The following is a 22,429-nucleotide window of genomic DNA, read 5'->3' as shown; positions in this document are numbered from 1 at the left end:
TGTTTAAAAAATGTATAGACAATAAGTTTGTAAATTTGTACAAATTATAGAACTTAATAAAAAAATAAAATTGATATTAATTTATATATATCGTAAAATGTATGTGGCAAATTTTACATTTACAGGAAGGAAGTATGAGTTTTACAACTATTTGTTTCGCACAAATATTCCTCAGTCCTTGCATTGCAAGGGAGATAATACCAAGAACGCCGCTAGAATTTCTTGTAGAGGAGGTCAGACCATTGATAAAACTAGAACAGTAGAAATAATAATAATAATTATTATTATGGTAATTATTGTTATTACACAGAGAATATGATACGACTAGAGCTTAATTCAAGAATATATCTGATATGTTCCAGTAGAAAGTGCACAAGGATATGCAGTTTGGGGGGGGGGGGAGTTGCCACTAGGCTATCCTAGGGGCCACACAAGAATGAGATGCCAGAGGTATAATAATGAAAATGTAGTGTGGTAAACGGACGGTTCTGGCCTCTCTGGCAGGTTCCACTCAGAAATGATACAGCCAGAGGTGCTGGTGTCGGTACAGGTGCATGGCATTTGTCTGCTTATAATGGAAGTAAATGGAGTTTTTGCTGCAACATCTGATTCTTTTCCTTGTAACATTTCTTTGTATCAGAAAATTGTTATGATATTTGGTACAGTAGTTGCGAAAATATTAAAGAACATTCTGAACCGTCGATCATGACTTGTCCTTGAGTTTTTTATTAACACTACGGAAGAAAACATAGGTATAATTGTTACTCGTAACTTATAATATGACAATTGCCGCGAGAATTAATATTGTGTATGCATGAAAGGTTCATTAATATTGTCATTGTTACAAAAATTATTGTCACAAACATTATTTTTATGGAAATTCACACAGACAATACTCGTTTATTTTTCAAAGATCTGCTTTACATCCACTCGCGTGTTGTCTAACTTACTGCCCAAAAACTCTCAAGTGTGAAATATGACACTTTTCGTGTCATGTAAACAACGCGTTGGTTGAGTTATATTTTCACCATGTCTCGAAGATATGATCGCCACTGTTTTGTGCCTGGTTGTTCTAGTGGATATCGTTCAAGTAAAGAAAATGGTATTTGTATATTTAGTGTTCCCAAACAAAAAGATAAATTTTATTAGCATACAAAAATAAACTTGTGTACACAATCCAACGTTCGACGTCCAGCCTCACATTGCGATGTTGCTGCTCGTGTTGCGTTGCACATAAAACATATTTATGTTACTTTTCTGTGCAAATTAATGCCATTTCGTGACTGCAAATCACTCCACAAATATAACTGTTTCCATCAATTCACGTACTGCCTTTCAAGACAAACAAATCTACACAATATATTCCATAAACTAACTAAGCTGCATTACTTTCATAACAAAATTAGCACCTGTACGAATCGCACTGCCATCTATATTCCTTTCCCGGATTCTCTGGAGTAAGAGAACACGTTCTGTGCGCATGTTGAAGGGTGTGCGCCTCGTCCAATGAACGCGCGGAGGGAAGGGGCATCCACGGGAGGAGGCTCACTCACAGTCCAGTAGTTCCGTAGTAAACATGTCAGCTCTTAAGTCTAGGGGAACTCTGCATTCAGGAGAGTGCCTCATAGTGTTGAATGTGTTCGAGAACAACTTGTTTGAAAAGTTTAAAACACATGGCTTTGTTTTTTTTTACAAATGTTTAAAACAAAGTGTTTGAAACATGTTTTTCAGACTTGTTTAAAACACATTTTGATACATGATGTTTCATAGTTTGTAGTTATTTGCATGTTTTTTGAAAATGTATGTTTTAATTTTTTCTGTTCTTCGTAGCATCAAAAGACAAATAAACGTGCAATATTATTTGTTATTTGTGTAAAACAATACACTGGCCATTGTTAAGAATAAAAGAAGAAATTGGCAGCAGAAAGCGTTTTGCTTTACGGCCGTTACACCGCGCAGCACTTCGTTGCTTTCATCCCGCACCCTTCCCCACCCAGTCTGGCCCAGCTCACAAGCTTTCCCCTCTGCGCGTCGCTACTCCAGAGAATCCGGGACAGCAGTATATGTTGTCATCGTCTCTGGAACTAGTTTCTTGGGTCGTTTTCCACACTACGTTATTCAAGGTGCTGTACCGAAAGGGCAGAAGTGACAAAAGAACGTCTGCTATTAAAATTTCTTAATATTATGATAATTGAAAAATAAAACATGTCAAGTCCTTTACTTGCTTATTTCATGATAGAAGGTAGAGGGAAGGAGTTTATAGTGTTTAAATAATATATTGCATCATAACCTTATTTTCTGTATGGCAGAGTGCAAAGGAAGCCACACAAAGTCAAGTAACAGTGCTCGAATATAAACAATTTTTCCTCGAAGGTAAACATATAAAAATTTTGAATTCAAACAACTGAAAGTCATATGCAGGCAAAGTATGAAGTGAATTCGGGTGATGACTATTTAAAACATATTCATGAAAAACATTTAACAGTGACTTTCCCAAATCTTGGCATTGCATTGAGAATTTTCGTGAGTCTTTTACCACCAAACGCCAGTGGAGAGTGGTTGTTCAGTGTTCTAAAAAGAATTAAACCTGCCCTCAGAAATTCAGCATCAGATAGCTGACTTTCTAGTTTGCCATGCTTCACAGTGAATGCTGATCTCCTACAAGAAACTTTGAGTCTCTGATTCTTCAGTTGGCTACCATGGAAGCCAGAAGGAAACAGTTTTAGGAAAGTATTCTCTTGTTATTGTTTTATCCAAGTTTAATGAATAATTTATAATCAAATGTGTCTATATTTTAAAGTTTACTTACAAGTGTTATTAAGATAGAAGATGCAGTTAGAGGAAGTGAATGAAGTACCATGAAAACAAAACCAATGATGATAATAATAATATAGCCTCCCCAATGGCATAGTGGTAACGTTGTCGCCTTGTAATCAAGCGGTCTCGGATTTGATACCTGGTGAAGGCACATTAAAGTGGGATCCAAACGACTGCGCAAACTGTAGGTCAGTCCCGATTAGCCTATCTGTGCACAAAGTGGACTTAAAACATCAATTCAAACTCAATAATAGTAATAATAATGTGAGCAGGGTCCAAAACAAAGTATAGCCTAGGAGTGCAAATTTTAAAAATTCATAAGCTTTTTTTTTTCATTTCACAGCACCCTTAGTGTTTAAAAGATTTCTCCACGGCACTCAAGTCAGAATGTAGGCCTATTTAACATTTGCAATGCTTGGTAAGTGTGGTTAGGTTTTCTTGCTTAAGTTGCAAAATACACACATAGTATTTCAAATTCAGACACATTTTACATGTAAAAAGTACTAATAAACATATAGTTCGATTGATGCGATGGTCCTATTTTAAAACTATGTGTAGACTAACAAGTAAGTGTCACTTCAGTGAAAATATTAGAACATTTTGTGGCGCCCCTGTAAGCCAGCCATGGCACACACTTTGGGAACCACTGGTATAGCGGTAACGTCATCGCCTTGAAATAAAGGGATGCTGAGTTCAATACGCAGTGGAGGCACATCGCAGGGTGGTTCAAATCCCCATTTAAGCTGTTGGTCCAGACCCGATGAGTGGTCTTGCAAAATTAGTGGGCGGTAAAGGAAGGTAGAGCAAGCGCCACTTGTGTTGCTTTTATAAAAACAATTTTGATATCTGAAGTTCATATTTTTCAATGCCTTTATACACCTTGGAATGAAATTTATCTACTTTAACATATTTACAGGTGCAGACTTTTGAATTCCCCTATTTCCTGTCGTTTTGGCTACAAACGTAAGGTGGTTGCAGCCTTCACGACGCTTAGCAATGTGGCACAGCTAATCCGCATTACAAGGAAGAGGATTGCTCACCTTTCTCCCCACTTTTCGAGTGACTTATGCAGTTCTTGCATGGTAGGGTTACCAGATCAATGTAACGGAATTGTAGGACATGCTGTCCCAAAATGTAGGACATTAAGTCAAAATGTAGGACACAAAACATTCACAATAAATAATATATAGAACACGTTAGAAAGTAGTTGAATAATGACACTTTTCAGTTTCAAAAAAATGAATTCTTAATTACTTTTTTGAATGTAAAATTTCAAAACTTGCAATCAAACTAATCTATGCACCTCTTACTACTTGATTTAAGTGGTACTTCTCAGAGGAGACAATTTTTATCAAAATTTCAGGTTTAGTCAAACTATATTTATGTTAGAGTGGACAGTCATCAAACTCTCTGAAATTATAGGGATCAGTATACCAAAAATTTTACAGACTTTATGAAAAAATAATTTCTCTCGTGAGTCTGTTGTGCTGATGGTAATGAAAGTACTCTCTCAACATTTGAATTAGGACCTGTAATGGCAAACAAATATTCAGCAATTACCATAATTTAAAATGATTCCAGAAGTTTCATCTTTGTAGTTCTTAGTTCAATAACAGGGTGTCTACCAAAATAACACATCCAGAATTCTTGACTTTTTCTGGACTTTTCTAGACCTTTTTTAAGTTTTTATTAACGTTTATTTATTTGACCCCTACTTAGGTAAAGATGGAAATTAGTAGATATGCTTTCTCGTATTAATGCATCCTGAACTGTGTTTGGCAGACAAGCGAGGCTTTGGCGTCTGTACTCGCAGCCAGTATAATCTTATGTGGGGCTTGTGTCGGTTGTCCCTATATGTTTATGACTGTCCTTTCATCCATCATATCTTACCCCATTCATCCTCATCTTCGCGATTAGCCAAAGGGACAGAAAAAAGTGAAGTAAAATAAACTAAATCAACCAGTCAGTCATTATGATAACAAAAATTCTTGACCACAAGAATAATTTATTGCATTTTAATTGACTTCTTGTTGATTTCTTTACTTTTTCCTGACTTCCACGACTTTCTTGACTGGCAGACACCCTGGATAACTTCGTTCTATAAACCACTGCTTTACAATCAAATTATATTGAATATGAATAAGAATGGGCAACACCTTGTTCCATCAGTATAAACCTTAAGGCAAGAAATTCTGCTCAGGCATTGAACAGTGACGTTATCATAAAGTGGTCCCAAAACTTCGTTCATTAATTGCTTCCGTTTCCCGTTTGTTTAATAGCAGGACAAACTTTCTTTTTTTTTGGGGGGGTCAATGACTGAATCGAAATAAATTTCACTATTGAGTTTGGAAGCACAGTCCATAGATTTGTAACTTGCATGATTTTTTTCTGTTACGTATTTTCCTAATTAATATTATGTGATGCTCAAAATATAGGACATTTATAATATATTTCAAATTCCTCCCGGACGCCGGACATAAGGCTAAAATGTAGGATGTCCGGGAAAATCCGGACGTCTGGTATCCCTATTGCATGGTCACTGTCCTTCCTCATTCATAAAAGAAAAGGTTGACTGCAAACGATTCCTGGCCCACTTCGTCTTTGGCAAGGGTGTTGGAAACACATCGTCCATGCTGGCCACAAGTGTTGCTAACTTCCAGAATTTTCTATGCATCCTAACTCGGTACGATTATTCATGTGCGAAACTTAACATCAATGCACGAATTAGGTTATGAAGTTAGTCTATGAGTACCGTTCCTATGGTATTTATACAGGGTTCCCTGGAATTCTCAGGGAATTTGAAGAATAGAAAAAACTCAGGGAAAATCATTTAATTCATTGAGTCCCAATGAAGCACATCTGAAGGACTAAAATATGCTTGTTCTTCTACTAATAATTCCAACTTCACTAACTTGCTTTATATGAACTATTTGGAAGATGTAGGCTTTAGATACATGTTTATTTTGCATCACAGGTTAATTGATATTATAACAGGGCGTCTACCAGTCAAGACAAAGTCAAGAAATCAACAGATAGGTGAAGAAAGTCAAGGAAAAGTCAAGAAATTATGCTTTAGGTCAAGAACTTTTGCTATTTTTTACAGTATAGTGAACTTACATTGTTATATATACCTGTACAGTGATTTGATGAAATTAAATATTTGGAAATTAAGAAATAGAGCCAGAAATGAACCAAGAATAAAGATGGACTTCCCTATCTTACATGCTGCTAAGCAGCCACATGGTTTTCGTAACCGCTCCATTCCATTATGAAAGCTAAAGACAAAATGTTCTATCACTTCTGTAGGTCAATTAGCAAAGACTTTGAACACCACATGATGAGCCACCTCCCAAAGTTTGTGACTGTGTTTGAATTATTTTTTTTGTGCTGTAAAAAAAGTGTGAAAATTCCCAAAAAAACATTACTCATTAATTAAGTGCATAAAGATATCATTTCATTCTTTAATTTGTTTTTTTTTTATTGGCTGCTGATAAAGTACTACACAAAATGTACTAATATGCCTACTGATCTGATATCAAATTGCAAGTGCTCCTTGAATGTTTGATGAATGGTTATTCACCTCCTCAATTAATGTACATAACTGGGTGATTGTGGTTGGTTTTGCCTTTGAAATGGAACTACCTGTTTGGACATTTACTTTGAAAAAAAACATAACATTAATTACATGTTCTTATTCATAAAATAAGAAACAAGATGGCAGAATATTGCACTAAATTACAGATTGTTTTTAAATTATATCAGATGAGTAATTTTACTGATAAAGCAGATGCACCATACGCCATTGTAAAATATATTTAGAATAGTAATGTACTGGGTGTTGAGTACTCTGGAAAACTCAGGGAAAATGCAGTTAGAGTTTACGTGGGAACCCTGTTTATAAGAAATAAAATCATCAGCCAATACTTGGACATATCCGTCATGGGGCCAGTCTCTTCTTCTTCTATTGCACTACAGCCCTTGGTGGGCTCTGGCATCCCAAACAATCTTCCTCCACATCGTTCTGTCTTGAGCTACATTCTTCCAATTAAGTACATTCATCCTTTTCAAATCATTCTCAACTGCATCGATCCACTTTCCCCTCGGTCTTCCTTTCAGCCTTGTTCCCCATAGTTTCTAGTTTAATACCAAGCGTGGTAACCTGTCCTCCTCCATTCTCATCAGATGTCCTGCCCATCTTAAACGTTGTGATTTGATGTATCTCCGCACATGTTCATGTTCATCCTAATTCTATAGGATCCATCTTCATTCTTAATGTGGTCAAAAATCTTTCGTAAGATTTTTCTTTCAAAGGACATTACCTTGCTTTCTGCTTTGGATGCAAGTTTCCAGGATTCTGCACCATTAGCTATCACCGGTCTGATGAGTGTCCTATATAGTCTTAATTTTGTGTTCTTGAAGAGGCTTTTGGACTTTAATAATTCTATATGTGCATAATATTGTCTGTTTCCAGCCTGGATTCTGTGGTTAACTATCTCTTCTGCAGGAGCGTATATTCTAGGCAATCGCCGAAGCCCAGATTAAATACAGGAAATAATGGACTAGCAAATATGACTGATGCTTCACTCTCAAACAACGACCGCGGGAGAAAACGACAGTATTAAACCCGCGACTCCTGTGCACCGTACTCTCGCGAGGAGAGGAGGGGGAGAGTCGACCATGCTTCCTTATGGCCCGAGCTGAACGGAAGAAAAGGCTGCGTGGGGATTTTTCGTCCAAGGTTTGTTTTCCTTGTGCTCGCTCTATACATGGGGGATGGACTCCTTTCCTTTTAAACTACCACCCAGCGATGCCAAAATTAGCATAATTTAATCGTCTTTGTCACCTAGCACCCTCTGTATCATATTGTCACTGAGATCAGAACCACATGAGGTGAGCCTGGAAGAACAGAGAGACAGAAAAAGGGAAAAGAGGTACAAACTAGAAAAATTCCGAAATTTAAATGGAACGAGGTGGAAAGGGAAAGGATGGGAGAAATCATGGCGGACGGGCTTACGTTGATGATGGCAGAGCAAGTAGAGAGAGAAATGGAAAAGGGAGAGGTGGAAAGAGCCGTAGACTTGTTGCAGCACACTATTACAAGAGCAGGGAGGCACATGCGAGTGCACAAAATAAAACAACCAACGAAAAGAGGGTGGTACAACGGAAAATGCAGGAAAACAAAAAAGACTTTGCAAAAAGCACTGAGAGATTTTAGGATATTGAATAGTGAAAATAAAAGACAGCTGTATGTAGAACTCAGAAGAAAATATAAACAAATCATAGAACAGGCGAAGCAGGATTGGAAAATAAAAAATACGGAGATACTAGAAGCAGCAATGGAGACAAAAGGCAGTAGAGCGATATGGGGAGTGATAAAGAAGCTAAGGGGGAGTAAAGGGACCAACAGTACCATAGAGCCAAAAACATGGGATATATATTTTGCAGAACTATACAAAATACCAGAGGAGGAAGGGGGAAACAATGGCGCAAATGGAATTTTCCAACCAATCCTGGGGACACATATTCCTGTCCTAGACAATGAAATAACGGAGACGGATGTCAGACGAGCAATACAAAACTTGAAAAGCGGGAAGGCTGCAGGGACGGATGGAATTTTGGGGGAAATGGTAAAAACAGGACTACAAAGGCCCAATATAGTGGGAGTAGCTACACGTTTATTTAATAGTATGTACAGCAGGGGATTATTCCCCGAGTGCTGGAGCCAGTCTATCATCTGTCCCATTTACAAAGGAAAGGGGGATATGGACAATCCAAACAACTATAGGGGGGTCTCGTTGCTTCCAGTATTAAGTAAAATCTACACGAGCATACTGTACTGGAAAATTAAAAAATGGACTGACATATTCGACAAAATAACGCCATTACAAACCGGATTTAGAGATAAAAGCACGACGTTGGACAATATATTTACACTCCAAACATTGATGGAAGAAAAAGAGAGGGAAGCTATATACCTGTTTTGTGGACTTCCAAAAGTCATTCGATACTGTAAATAGAGAAAAACTTTGCCGGCCTACAAAGGGCTCTGGACGGGTTGGAAAGATACAGCAGAGAATCGAAACTGCAAGTAAATCTCACAAAAACAAAAATTATGGTGTTCAAGAACGGATATGTATATGGAAAAGACGAAAGGTGGACTTTCAGAGGGCAAGAATTAGAAAGGGTGAAAAGAATAAAATACTTGGGATTAGTTTTCACTATGGCAGGGACATAGTGTTGCCCACGGGACGAGACGGGACAGGCTTTTAAAAATTCGAGACGAGACGAGATTGACCATGTGTCATAAGACAACCGAATATTTTCGAGACGAGACAGCATTTCCACGAGACTCCACGAGACGAGACAGGACAAAGTCTCGTCTCGTGGGCAACACTACAGGGACATGGACAAGACATATATAAACGGTACAAGGAAAGGCTGGGGCAATAACAAACGAAATAATGCGGACAGTATGGAAATTGGAGAAATATATACATTTTGTGGAAAAACTGTATCGTACATTATTAATAGGGTCAATAGGGTACGGGAGGGAGATATGGGGAGCGAAGGGGGCCATGTACTAAACAGAATCCAATGCACTTTTTTCAAGAGGGCTTTGCATATCAGCATGGGCACTGCAAACTGCGGCGTACTACGGGAACTTGGACTGGTAAGGGAGCATACGTGGGGTATGTTGAGAAGGGTTAAATACTGGGCGACATTAATATCGAGAAGGGAGAAGTCTGTAAAAGGGCAAGCGCTGATGCAACAGGTACAAGGGGAGGAAATTGGAACATGGGCGAAAGAGATCAGAGGTAAACTATACGAAATTGGACTGGGATGGATCTGGGAGGGGGAACACGTCGACCAGGGGACATTGCAATTAGTGAAACAAAGATTAGAGGATATAGATAGGCAGGAAATAATAGCGGAATGTGAAACTAAGAGATCGCTCGAACTCCAAAGAAGGGGACCGCCGGAATGGGGACAAGTAGCGTACATCAAGAAGGTGAGCATGGTGGCAAGAAAGTGGTTGACATGGGTGAGGCTAGGGGGATGGCAGGGACGTCGTTAGGGGGGGCACTGGCCCCCCGAAACGTTGACGTGGCCCCGGCAAACTGTTCTACATTTGCTGAAAATTTTACTTTCATAACAAATATTGCAAAACACTTTTTCAGTATATTTTCTTTCAGTTAGGAACACTGTACTTAATTTGAGTGGCATGAACCAAAAACCACATTTCTTTCTAGTTTTCCTCGTTCTAGCTATAGTGGATGTCAGTGTAGGAACCTAGAACTTCGTTGTTTCTCGAAATTTTGAGGGACCTGTCTTTCCTCCCCTAGCAGTCGCAGGTCAACAACAGGCAAAGTTGGGCGTTGAGTGTTGCCGTTGCGTCCAAACAAAGTTTTGAGCTTGAGTAGATTGAAGAACGACCGCTTGTGCAGTGGTAAACCACATATATGCAAACAGTTACAACTGGTCCCGAATCAGAGCGCAATACACGCTGAATAAGTATAATGGTGGGAGGATGCCTCATTTCTCCGGGTAAGGTAGTATTATTCGCACCAAATAACTATTCTACTATTGAAACAGTCTAAAACACGCAACGTGTTAAAAGTAATTATATTCACAAACTGTACGATTTCTCGAGTCGCATATTTTTCTCGATATCGTGAAGACCGATTTTGAGAATCCTCCTTAACCTCCCGGATTGCGCAGTGGTAGCGTTGTTGCCTTGTAATCGAGGGGTCCCGGGTTCGATACATGAGTGGAGATACACAGTGGTCCGGATCTTACTTTAAACTGTAGGTCCAGTCCCGATTAGCATTACTGTGCATAAAGTGGACTAAAAACACCAACTCAACTCAACTTCTTAACAAACTTTTCGAAGAATCGAAAATTTAAACAAGAACAAGTAAATACATTTTTGTAATTTTGAAGTAAATTATTATTATTATTGTTATTATTTTGGGTATTTTTGGTTCGTATGAAACTGCCTCACACAGTAAGCTTATTTTGTTGAGTCAAGTACAATAAAAACCCTTGCAATAAGTCACTGGAAAGACATGTGAGGTTGCACATATATTTAAGCATCTATAAAAATATAATAACCCGTGGTTCGACAGCCCTGGAAGGGCCTTGGTCTATCTCCCGAGTGCCAGTCCCTCCCACAATCCTACCTAAAATTTTAGAGGTGTGGAGATCTTCAACCAGTAATGGGGTGACGTGGGGTCAGCACGTCGAACCACCAACTGTTATAGGGGATATCCATAAAGAATAATTATATTCTTGTGGTAAGGAGTCGTTGTCATTTAACAAACTTTATTGATTTATTCCATCAGCATTATTTAAAATGTAGTGCCATACTGAACTTACCAACTTAAGAAAGGCACATTGATTGCTAAATGTGCAGAGCAGGTTCAGTTTTTGGAGTATTGCAATGTTTTACACAGTCCGTTCGAAGAATTTTGAGAATATTGATGTTTTGTCAAAGGGACCACCCCCGAATAAATATCTGTGGATGTTTTACAGGTTTCATCGTATTTAAGAAGGTAATTTTTCCGGTGCAACTTTCCTCCGTACAACATGTATTTTGCCACTCAAGCTGAAGAGCCGATTAATAGGTGCAACGACCTTGGCAGAAAGAAACTCTGATTGGCACCATGTTGACAAAAGACTCAAGAAGTCCCGCAACCGACAGAACTCGAAGCGCTCGGATCCTACGGTGACATACACTTTGATTGAACACAAACGGATGCATTGGTAGGAAATACAGTGATTTTATGGGCCGTCCCTTTCTGGGAATTCGGGGAACTTTTGAAAACACACTTTCCCTTCATGCACACCAGGGGGCCTAAGCCAGATGCCAGGTCACCCCTTCCCACAAAATATTCTCTTCATGTGGCTCTGGTTATCGGCAGCGCCGAAACGCACTGCAGGTAGCTAGGACTTTCTGGGTTAATTACTTTATGGTTCAGCATGGACATAAGCTTTTCAAATTGCAAGAGACAAAATTCTACTGTTTGTCCTTTTTCTGGCGGGAGATGAATGACAAAGATGTCGCGGTTCCTTCAGGTTCCCACACTCAACCCTTGTGCTCATAACCTGCAATGAAAGGAAAGGCCATAATAAGCCTTTGTAATGGACTTTATATCCTTCCTTAGTAACTTTCCACTCATTTTCAAGAAACATCTGCTTCTTTTTGCCCTACTGTGTTGATTGGTCGACAATTGATGACTGCCAGCTAGTTCGAAGAACAGTTTGATCCAAGAAGTGGTTTCATAGTTAGCTTCTGTAAACGTGAGATTCCGGTAGGATCACGGAGTGCTTAAGATCTCATTTTCATGCTTTGCGAGTGAAATTTTGATCGATTTGGTTCATTTTACTTTGCTCTTCTGCCACATTTGGCTAATTGCGAAGATGGGGATGAGTGATGATATGATTAAATTGATCAATGGACACAACAAACACCCATGCTCAGTCCGGAATTCGAACCCGGCACACCTGGCATCGTAGCACGATGTGCAAAACCACTCCGCCACGGGGGTAGGCGAAGTGAAATTTCGAGTTTGAAGCTGCCAGCTCGTTTTCCTCTCGAAAAAATTGAAGTAGGATCGACTGATCGACCAAATGTCCAACACATTGACTTTCTAAATTGGTGTCCGACTACCACACAGGAGACCGGGTTTGACTCCCAGGGCGGTTGATCTCACATGTGATGAAGAATAAGTCACATTTCAATTAAGGAAGGAAACGAGGTATGTAGTCAACTTTATAAAGTAGTGTGCATGCTCTAGAAATAATAAGTTTCAAAATTCTGCTTATTTTGTGATTTTTCTTCATTTAGCCTCCACCAGGGTTGTCAAAGGTCCATCTACCCATAACTTCTATTGGGTTCCGTTGCAGGACCAGAACCTTTCTTCTCGCACAATTTAAATTCGGTCCTAGTAGTGTATTGTTCCATTAAAAAAAGTTACTGGATCGTATTTAAATTAATCCGGAAAAAATCCTGCACCGAATTTTAATTGATCCTGGAAAAAAGGTTCTTGGACAGTGTTTAAATTCAACCGCAAAACAAGGTTCTTCGACCGTATTTAAACTCATACGGAAAAAGGTTCCTGGACCGAATTGAGGCCTAGAACCCATTTACACTTGCTGATTTTCTCTCCCGGATGTGAAATGAATTTATTTACAATATGTAACGGTCAGATTGACCATTACTGGTTTTGGTATATTGTAATAATTAATTGCTGGCCAGCTACAAGGTGTAGGGTTAAGTAATATGTTTCTATGAGTGCACTTTTATGTTATTATTGCATGTAAGTGTATATTATTGGATTGTGCTTTGCTGGATGTTAGGTTCCCCTGTTTTTTACCTCCCCGGTTGGGGGAGCTAGCTGTCTTACAAAAGACCGTTAGCAGTGGAATTTTCCAACGCTACGGGGTCCACGTCCACGGACGTTTACCCCGGCTATAAAAAAGGCCAGTGGGCTTTACCGAAAAAACAGTGTTTCCCCATTGATCGACGAAAGAGGAACGTCTCCTCAAGTTTAGTCCACTTATGGTGGCTAGACTGGATAAAATACTGTAGCATCTGGTTATGCCAGCCCCTGTTGCTGTCCCAAGTCCCCTTTTAGAAAAAGCTTTGATTATGTGGATATTTCCGTATTGATTAATTGATGCCCAAAAGAAGTAGTGAAGGCGTAAGGAAACGCATTTGTAACGGAATATCATTTAAGCTGAGGATAGGCCCACCGAGATAGTTATGCTAACTCGGTGGTAAGGGAAGTGCTGATGGTTATGCCATAGGTGCGCAATTATATTGATTTAGAGATTTGGTAATTTTGGTCTATGCAAGACACTCATGGAAACGCTCTGTAAAATATGTATATATATAAATACGTATAATAAACCAATATATCCTACGAGAATGTTATGATTTCAAGAACAACGGTACTGTCCATTTAACCAGTTGTATATTCACTTGCTGTATATGTGTAAACGAACCAGGGACATAAAAATATAAATTGTTATGTGAACCCCCCCCCCCCCCTTTGTAATTCCGGCGCAAATATAATCTGCTCGCGTGGCACCCAGGGTGAGGTGAAAGGAGAGATTGAGGGATTAAGTAGGAAGTAATCCAGAGGGCCGGATAGAAACGAGGGAGGGGGGGGGGCGACACTTTCACAAATACCTGGACCATTAACTACCCTAGGATTGTTAAAGATTAGGGAACGCATACATTCTAATCCCATTATAGGACCGGAATCTATTCTCTCGCACAATCTAAATTCGTACCAAGTTGCGAATTGTTTCATTTCAATACGGAACTTTGACCCTATTTAAACTGATCCGGAAAAAAATGTTCGTTGACCGTATTTAAATTCTTCAGGAAATAAGGTTCCTGGACCGAAATTAAATTCATCTGGGAAGAATATTCCTTGGCCGAATTGAAAACTTTACAAATGAAAAGGTTCATTACGGTCCAGAACCCATTTATGCTTGCTGATTTTCTCTCCTGGACCGGAAATGAATTTATTTAAAATTCCTCGACCTTTAACAACCCTGGCTTCCACACGCAAATGCAGACGCTGTGGCTGCTGCTTAGGCGGAAAAGTTGACTAGACATACAAATAAAATTTATCCAAAGGTATATAGCGAATAATAGTTGCTTACATAATAATATCATGAAATACGGAGAGCCAAATTACTTATCAAGCATTTTCTGTTATTTGCCTATCCTAGTGGGAGCGAAAATCATTTGCCCTTGCTGGTGAACTCGGTTCCTGCAAATTCAAGACGGCATTTTCTAATTTACATTTCTATTTGGGCCGACAAAACCGTGTTGAATGTCCCGTGTTCGAATCCCGGCCTGAGAATGTCTCTTCTTTGTGATGGTCCTTTCATCAAGTTAATCTTAACTCATTCTCATCTTCACGATTAGCCAAAAAGTGTCAGAAAAGTGAAGTAAAATGAACCAAGTCAATCAATAATTTCTATTTCTTTATTTTACGCCGCTTTCTCCCTCTTGTGTTAAATGCGACGATGAGACTGAATGATGATCCGAAGGAATAGCGATGCGAGACATGATGCAACCACACCTGTCCAAGGTCCGAACCTTGGACCTCTGGTTTCGTAGTGCGTCATGCTCATGCTTCGGGAGTGGAATCCTTTGAATTAAAAACTATAAAAGTAGGGTGAAAGAAAACAACATTGTACTGTGCAAAAAAGCCATGTTTAGGTTCTCTAAAGAAAAGTACAGTTATTCAGTACAATTAATTTTGAAGGACAAAGCCTCCGAAGTGTTTTTCCATTCGGTGACGCGTGGTCATCGCATCGAGTCCCATCTAGCTTTGAGAGTGGAATTCGCTTACATATTGATTTCAAGTAGCTTCCCAATTGTCCTCACGATGTTAGGTCAGCACAGAAATTTTGGAGTTCCTACCAGGGATCGAACCTTGAAAGACTAGAGCGCAATAATTTGAGCGCGCGGGAATTTTGTTGTTTCTATTGCCATCATATATTCAGTTTTGCACGCGCAAAGAAGATTACTTTTAAGAAACTAGATGCGTGCATAAAATTTCATATATATCGTCATCATTCTCCAATGTGAACAGTACGACGCCACAAGAGACTCGTGCTTGTCCCATAGAATAGTAGTTAAGGGTGTCGCCTTACAATAAAGGCCGCCGGACTCGATTCTGGTATAAGCAATGCCTATCTTGAACTCATTACACAAACATTTCATTTTCGAACCGTTGTCATACTTGTACGTACACCTGATACCAGCACCCTTTTATATCTAAACCCACGGAAGAGAGTTTTCTCTACTTCTCAATTTTCTTCGAGCAAATTTACATATCTAAGGAGTAAGGACTAATGACATTGTTCTTGGTGTCTCAAAAATCTAACATAAGAGAAAATACATGGATTTTTAAAGACTGTCTAGATGCCATTAAGTTAATAAGTTCATTCTGCATTTAGATTCCCGAATAATGGCCGTGGATTTCGCGAGTCTATATCCGTAAATTTTTGGGGGCTACAGGAGAAAATAATGTTCTCTTCCAACAAGATTATATATATATATACTGTACATATACTTATGTAGGCCTATATGGTATATTAATAGTTTGTTAGTTTTTAATGGTTTGATAGAAAAAAATATTAAGTTTTTGGCCCCCCCGAACTGATCAACCTAGCTACGTCCCTGGGGGATGGAGACATAACACAGTAAAAAATGAGGAAGGGAGATATAAATGCATATTATGCAATGGTGATGATGGGACAGAACATTTATTCTTATGTCAGGACACGCGCGTTCTGCAGGAGGAGAAGCTGCGCAACATAAGCTGGGAAAGAGTGCTCGAATCAATCGTAGTGCAAAGGAACATGAAACTATTGGAAAAAGTGGGGGCATATTTACAAACAGTTAGGGGGAAAAGAAGTGTTGCACAGAGACGGGATAAGGAAGAGGAATAAGTGTTAGTTTAAGTGAGAACAGTTAAAACGACCAGAACTGCTATTTAACACCTATACGGAATGTAATGGAAAGTGTAGTCTGTAAGGAAAATCATAGTTGTGTAATACGAATAGATGTAGTGCGTACAGCCGATGGCTCGCACATGAGATGAGCAATAAATATTTAGAGAGAGGCCTTTCATCTCTTCCGCATCTTCCTGCCATAAAATCGAAGAGGAGGGTTGGGGCGGGGCGGCCCACCCTCAAAAGTTTGTCCTTTCCCAGCACCGACACAAGGGGTCAGCCATTTGCAGTGCCTGTATTTTCGCGACGAATGTTTAGTAGAACATTTCATTGACAAATAAAGCTCATGTGGCGCCCTCCTTTGTCGGCAAATTTTGACCATCTTTGTCTTCAGCTTGTGTTCGGTTCGGTTCAGTCAATTCGACATCTTACCATTTCGGAAGCCGTCTCCCGCGGCGAAAAAAGCGTTGTTCCTGTGCATGATTTTAATTCTTCGTGCTTGAGTCTTTCAGTGTGTTTTTGAGCGTGTGTTGTGTTTGAGTGTATCTATGAGTGTTTTTTTCCTGCTTTTTAATTATTTTTATATAAAATATTAAAATATATTTGGAACAATTTTGAAAAATGATTACTAATAGCAAAGAAATAACTTTGAAACTCCCGAAAAGGAAAAAAAAAAAAACAACCGTAGGGATTTAAACCAGAAATGGGAGTCGTATGCTCAGAAATATAGAAAGGAGTGGGAAAGAGGCAGTTTTTATTTTTTCCTTTGATGAGTACTTTTTTTCCTTTCCTTTCCTTTTTCTATTTGGAAAAATTATTAGTTTACATAGAAATGCATTGTATGAGCATTTGAAAGTTGTAAAGAACTGGCACAAAAGTGTTGTTGGAGGTGGAAATGGGTTAATACGTCCTTCCATATAACGCAAAAAAATGCAGTAGTTTATGAAAGAGATTTGTGAATTATACACCGACCCCCACCCCGGCAGTACTTGAAAGGTAATGACTAGAGCCCGGAAGTTTGGCAAAATGCTTCTTTTTATCTACTGCATATATTGATAAAAAAATTTCGGATATACGTTTCTCATGTTGTTTCGAATATTTTAGAAGCCTTTTCATTTTGCCTATTTTGCCTATTTGGGACCCCACTGCCTATTTTTAATTATAATGCCTTTTTTTGCCTTTTTCAATTAAATTTGACCATTTTTTAAAAAAAAATGTGTATATAAATTATTTTTCTCCCAAAAAACGTAGTTGGCATTTATTTTTCTTCCGTTTATTATGTGAATAATTTTCGCCTTATTTAAGTAATATTGAACTCACGCATGTTTCAACATTGCTGAAGGAGAAAAGTGTGAGAAAAAAGTATTTCATGCTGAGTCAGGATATTGCCTTTCGGTTAACATTTCTTGTGCATGATTGACTGCTGAAGTGGACAGGTTGATTTCGAACACAAAGAAAATATTTCTGAAATCTCCCTCTCGAACCCGAAAATTTCAGGAAGTTGCACCTGAGCTTAGTTTACCTCAGCAACCAGTCTTGACAAGATGGGGAACCTGGATATCAGCAGCTATATACTATGCAAACAACCTTGAAAAAATCAGTGAGGTGATCGATGCTCTTCCAGAAAATGAAGCGGCTTCAATTCGTGAAGTGAAAAAACTCCTGTGCTATTCAAGTTTATTTTTGCACATTATGGTGCATTCCCAGAGACCATTACAATTACAAAACTTAAAAAAAACACCTTGTAGCATCCATGAAAATGTACGAGGAATCTATGCAGCAGATGATGGAAGTGCCAGGAGAAAAGGGGTCAGCTGTTGCGGAAAAGTGCAAGCGGGTAGTGAGTGCAAATGAGGACTTGAAACAGTTGAAAACAATTTGTGATATTCTAAAAGGTGAAAATGATGTTACCGAAATGCGTCCAGCTACATAAGCTTGTTTTATGTATGCTGCAATAACTTCTGTCGAAGTAGAAAGATCATTTTCTATTATGAAAAACATTCTCTCTGACAGACGACTATCAATGAATGTTGAGTAATTAAAAAAAACACCTTGTAGTTATGTGCAATCAAGACGGAGAAAATTGAAATGCTCTTCCCAATGTAGATTTTAACATGTTGCCAGAAATTATAGATAAAAGTAAGCGACTTCCAAATGTGCCTTTTTTCGGTTTATTTTGCCTTTTTTTCATTTTTAGTGCCTATTTTCCACATTATAAATGCCTTTTTGCCTGCCTATTTTAACGAAAATAAATGCCTGAACTTCCGGGCTCTAGTAATGACGCTTAACTGTGCCATGTCATCTTCCCTCTCCCCATCTGCTAGAAAAAAATATGTGAAATATTTCTACAAATTTACTGACCCACTTGCCCTAGTTCGACCCTTGGTAAGGTATGGATATGTAATTGTTTTTTTTTTCCATCCCATAGTCCATAGACTATTTCATCAGTTCTTCATTCACCCTCATTGTCGTACTTACTCCCAGACCCCCTAAGGCAAAAAAGCGACTCAAAATAAATAGATCTTAGGGTGGGATAAAATATAACATTTGAAAATAGTAATAAAATATATTGTTAATAATAATACTGCCCTAGCACAATTGGGTGGCATTCTAGCATAATTTCACAGTTCGAACAGCACTTTTCGTAGCTGAGGGGTTGGCAACGCTGCTACCACCAGTCTTCAGCGGTTAATTTCTTCCCAGACCAGCGCATGGAGGCGGTCGGTGACGTATTTGTAGCAGTAAAAACTGCATATCCCGGAACCTCTATAAGAAGGAAACCTGTAAATACGGAAAAAAAAAGTCTCCAGAACGGACCGATTTTATACCTGAAAATGACCTGCTTAAGGCGGAAACGGAACACCATTTAAAGACCAACGAGATGTTTTTATTCTCAGTAAGACGGAAATTTCTTCCTTTATTTTTTTCGCTCGCAAGAAAACAATGCAATACTGTAAGTGGAACACGCCTCTGTTGCCACTCGCTTCGGTAACATTGTCGATATGGAAGAATGCGCTCGCACGGTTTGTTGTTTCGGTATTGTAGCACGAACTTGAACGCCTGATTCACGTCAGTTGTGCTTGAACTGTGATAGTGTTTGGTTTTCTTTGAATCTGATTCTTCGCAGACATGTCGTCAAAACGTACATACAGAACTCTGACGTTGAAGGAGAAGATGAAGGTGATAGAAGAACACGAAAAAGGAAAATCTTCTGCCAAGAAACTGACAGCAAAATTCAAGGTTAGTAAAACTCAAATTTACGACATTTTCAAAAATTCTGAAAAAATAAAATCAGAATGGTTTAAAGGAACATCAGGGGAAGTGAAGCGTTTGGGCAAAGTTTCTGGCAATGAACAGATTAATAACGCTGTGTACGAATGGTTCGTTAGTTCCCGCGCGAAAGGCAGGCCAATTTCAGGGCCAATTATTCAAACACAAGCATTGGAAGTGGCTACAGCATTAGGGATTGTCAATTTTAAAGCTTCTAACGGATGGTTAGAAAGTTTCAGAACACGTCATAACATAGTGTTCAATCGTGTTTGTGGTGAAGCCAATGACGTTCATGTGCAAACATTTTCTGATTGGAAGGGAAAACTATGTGCTTTGCTCGAAGGATATGAACCAAGAAATATTTTTAATGGAGATGAGACAGGACTTTTTTTCAGAGCTTTGCCAACAAAATCGTTAGTTGTGCGTGGTGACAAATGCATTGGGGGGAAAATGTCCAAGGAACGATTGACATTGTTTGTTTGTGCAAACATGGTAGGAAAGTTTGAAAAAGCTGTGGTTATTGGGAAATCTTCATGTCCTAGAGCATTCAGAAATTTGAACCGTTCTTCTCTACCAGTGACTTGGAAAAATAACAAGAAAGCCTGGATGACTAGCTCTATAATGGAGGAGTGGCTGAGGAGTTTCAACATGCAAATGAAACACGAAAATCGCAAGGTGATTTTGTTCCTGGATAATGCAACATGCCATCCAAAACTGGAACTATCCAATGTGAAATTGCTATTTTTCCCTTCGAACACAACATCATCTATCACCCAGCCTATGGACCAAGGTGTGATTTACACAATTAAATCATTTTACAGGAAGCTTGTGTTACAGTCATTGGTCGCAAGGATGGGTACATGTACGACTGTATCAGAAGTTACAAAGCAAATAAATCTTCTGGATGCAGTAAAATGGATTCACCAAGCAATGAAGAAAGTCACCCCAGAAACAGTAAAGAAATGCTTCGTAAAAGCAGGGTTTCCTTGCGATGACACAACTGTCGAGCATGATCAAGTCGAGGAGAACTTAGGTTGCATTGCCGACATTTGTAAACAGGCTAATTTATCAATTGCAGCTGAGGACATAATACATTTCGACAGCGAATTGGCAACAGGACAGGACGTAGAGAAAGCTGTCGATTCATTGCATCTGCAGCACATTGAAGAAAAAGACGATAATGTTGTAGAAGAGGATGGCGGAGGGGAAGAAGAAATGCCATGCGAGTTGAAGATATCCAGTTACAAACATGCACTCTTCAATGTCAACGAACTACAAGAATTTGCTGCTTCTCGCAACGACTCTGAATTGTTACAACTCTTGCAAGATGTAGAGAACTATGTACTTGGTCGTGTTGTGAGCAAAACATGTCAACCAACTTTGAAGCAGCTGTGGGGAAAAGATACATAAGTACGTACTGTACGTTCTTACAATACTGTAAAAAGTGTACCAACATGTTGTGTAGTTACATAATTCTAATCTCTGCTATGCTTATTGCGACTGTATCGCATTTTTATTCATGTACGTACATGCATTAGTACTCTACATTATAAGTAATGCGAAATTTAAATCTGTCTTTCCATTATTTCCTGCAGCGTTCTATACTGTATTTAAAGTCAAATTTTGCTCGGAACCATCTGTTCCGGGATAGACAGGTTTTACTGTATCTTCCAAACCCAAGTGTGAACAGGGAAGTCTTCACTTTACAACGGCGATAAAAACCTTACAGCGATGCCAATTCGCTAACCAGCATGGGATTTTTCCCAGGTAAGGGAAATTTTGAAACTAAACTACTGTTACAGGAACGGGAAAAGAGTGGCTGGCATGTGATAGGGAATTTGTCCTCTAGGCCAAAACAACACTGTCCCATCGAACACATGCAGAACTCGCAGGCCGCTGACCTTCAACCAACAAACCACACTTTACGATGTTTTCAACCCCTCTGCTGTTTTGTTTATGACTGGCTGGGGTAGACTGACTGGCCGGAGATGACAAAGGGGATTTTGCGAGTGGAAATCGCGTTGAAGGAAGTTTAAGAAAATTAGGTTTGTTACTGCGTGGATTTTCTTAAGTGGATTGAGTGAGTGAATTACGTATATATGATTTGACCAGTGACGTGCACTGAGGAGTAGCTAGTCTAGCAGAGATAGATCAATCAATCTCACATCTCGAATTATATTCAAATCACAATATTTATTGTCTTGTTAAAGCCACCACAGCTCATACGCAACACCTTTTTTTCCACGCTCTTCTCGTCCATCGGTGTTCTCCGCGGGCAAGATGGCTGGATACCCTAGCTCGCTCTTCTTCAGCCAGGCCAGTTTCCAGGTAGAAACGGACGGCCAAAAGAAAAGGAAGATTTTTACCTCTACCTCCCTTGCCCCCTCTCCCCGCTGCAATGGTTGAAAGCCCGTGCTTTCAGTTCTCCCAGTCTATTTCCTATAGGACAGATAGGGGATTGGTTTCTCATAGATTTTTTTGTAAATCCTCTAAAGAACTCAGGGTAAAATTTTCTGCAGTTCTCTGTATTTACACAACATTTTACACGTTGTACAATACGTATGTATAATATGAGATGTAGTTTTATTATTTATGAAATGGGAACGTGTTATGTGCAGACAATAATGTTATGCTTTCTTTCTTTTTTTTTTTTTCAAGTATGGAATATACAGGGTGGCTCAATAAGTCACTTAACACCCTCAGTACAAAGCCACTGCGGCATGGAATTTGAAATTGGCGATGACCAATCATTGCCTGGCCAAGGGGGAACCACATTGACGCCACCCACACGGTCGGCGGCCATCTTAATGTCCGCCATCTTGAATTCAACTTCAGAATTTTAAATGGGAAGGGGGTCGTG

Source organism: Lepisma saccharinum, chromosome 10, assembly GCF_977018435.1.
Source record: "Lepisma saccharinum chromosome 10, izLepSacc3.1, whole genome shotgun sequence".
In the NCBI taxonomy this organism is placed as follows: domain Eukaryota; kingdom Metazoa; phylum Arthropoda; class Insecta; order Zygentoma; family Lepismatidae; genus Lepisma; species Lepisma saccharinum.
The sequence above is the reverse complement of the archived record's forward strand: the minus strand, read 5'-3'. Positions refer to the sequence as shown.